This window comes from Adiantum capillus-veneris, chromosome 26 (genome assembly GCF_014529385.1).
Source record: "Adiantum capillus-veneris isolate H3 chromosome 26, ASM1452938v2, whole genome shotgun sequence".
Taxonomy (NCBI): Eukaryota; Viridiplantae; Streptophyta; class Polypodiopsida; order Polypodiales; family Pteridaceae; genus Adiantum; species Adiantum capillus-veneris.
The window spans coordinates 12211704-12213890 of record NC_140956.1 but is presented as its reverse complement, the minus strand read 5'-3'; positions in this window follow the sequence as shown (position 1 = coordinate 12213890).

Genomic DNA, 2187 nt, shown 5'->3' with positions numbered 1-2187 from the left:
TAGATAGGAGCCACTGTTTGAATGTAATATTTGCTTTATAATCTAGTAGCAAAAAATTATCTTTGATTTGTTTGTAATTTCTTTTTATTGTGTTGAATATTGTTATGTTGAGAATTACAAGGTTCTTAAATCATAGTCAAAGGCATCAGGTAGCGAGGAAAGTCAAAGCGGCATCCCCTGCATTTTTTGAAGCAAGACTTCTTATGCTTGTGTTTGAATTTCTAGTAAATCTATAGGAAGAAGCATGGAATTAGTTGTTATGTACTTGTCGATGAAATCCACAACATCTTCGTTGGGATCTTTTCCATAAATAGGATCATTTTCTATCCATAGTAGCCCATGATCATGCTGGCTACCTCGGCTCTGAAACTCGGTCACGAAAAAGTAATCTTTGAGTTTTCCTAATATGGTTATATCCTTGGCTAGCAATTTCTTCATCCTATTTAACCGGTTCAAGTAAAAGCGGTCTGTTTGTTATAGGGTCGACTTGGACCAAAAACTCGTATATATGATGCTTTTGTTTGTGTGCTTGCACGCACAATGGGATTGACCTTAGTAAGTGCTCCAATCAAAGGTTTCCAACGTTTCTCAACCGCAAAAAATGTGACAAAGAATGTTGGTGGTCCGAGCTGTTTAATCATAGTGAAGGCGTTTTTTTCCAGTTTTTCCTTGTAGGCAGGTGATGTTTGCAATGCCTCAAAGTCACGATATCCAAGTTGGGAAGACAAGACCTACTCCATGTTAGTATCCCAACAACTTGTGCAGCCACTAGTGTATTGTGATTTAGCTTGCCTTTGCGCATACGGATCCAAATGGACCCCATGATTTTTTGAGTCAATACTTTGACTGTTTTGAAAAAAAGATTCTCTACATTTAGTGAGAATCTTCTATCATTGTGCATAAGTTCCCATTGAACCACATGTTGATATTTATGCTTAGCAAGTGTATGGTATTTACGGGGCTCACCGTAGAAAACAGTAGGGAAACTAAGTTCTTCATAGTATTCATCTTTGAAAATACTCAAAGGACTATTTCCCTCAACAGGAGCTACGAAGAAGATTTTGTCATTGTGATCCACTACTTGTTGTGATGACTCAATTCCATGGAGCATGACATCTGTGGCTAGATCATCTTCTTCTGGTGGGGTTGATTGTTGTCGGCAAAATCATCAAGAAAAGGGCAATGCAGACTATGGAAATGGCTTAGCCACTCATTGTTCAAAGTAAATTTTTTGTTCTTGTATAAAGTCGTTTGCAATAACTGAGCAGTGGCTTTCATTGTAAGCAATGTTCGGACAACCCCGGAAAGGTAGCAATGATTGTACTATAGATGACACTTAATACCCACTAGTATCGAGGCTTCTTCATGAATAAACCTCGGTAGTATTTGTTGTGTTTTCCCCACGGATTCCAAAACATTAACAATGCTACCTCGTAATCCAAATTGACCATCGTATGTAAGCTCCATAATTTTGGTGAAAGGTAGCATGGCACTGACAAGGCAGCTTTCTAAATGATTTAATTTCTCTATTGTAACCAAGGGGAGGTTAAATCCTATGGAATTCAATCGGGTGAGTAGTGCACCATGATCTTGCCTTTTATGGCTGCATGAAATGCAAACATGGTTTTCATGTATCTCACTGTTTCTAGACCTGCCAAGTGTCAACCTACGAGCTAATTGTGGAAAAGACATTGAACTTCCTTGATATATAGGAACATCGTTCGTTGTTTCTATGTACTGTTGTATAGCTTTGTTTGGTGGGCAGGCTTGTTCAATGTTTATGTTTAAGGGAGGTGTGGGCTGTAATTGTTTTTTAATTTTTTAACTTTTTCTATTATTGCACCTATTTCTAGGATGGTTCTATCACCCAAGCAAGAAAATTGCCTCGCAATGGAGGCAAGGAGTTCATTTGGTTGCATTAGAAGCAAAGCTTTCAATGATTCCATTTCTTTTTTGTCCTAGGTATGATACTTGTGTTTGTGCGAGCATCTGTTGCCCCCCAAGTAAAAAAATAGGCAACCACTTCTATCGACAATGACGATTTTGTTCAATGTTGTTGGATCGGCTCCACTATTGAATGTTGTCTTTTGGGCGAAGTTATTGGCACACCGTAAATATGGACATCACATGCAATACTGAATCTAAAGGAGAATACATGGATAATATCAAGCGCAATACCAATAGATG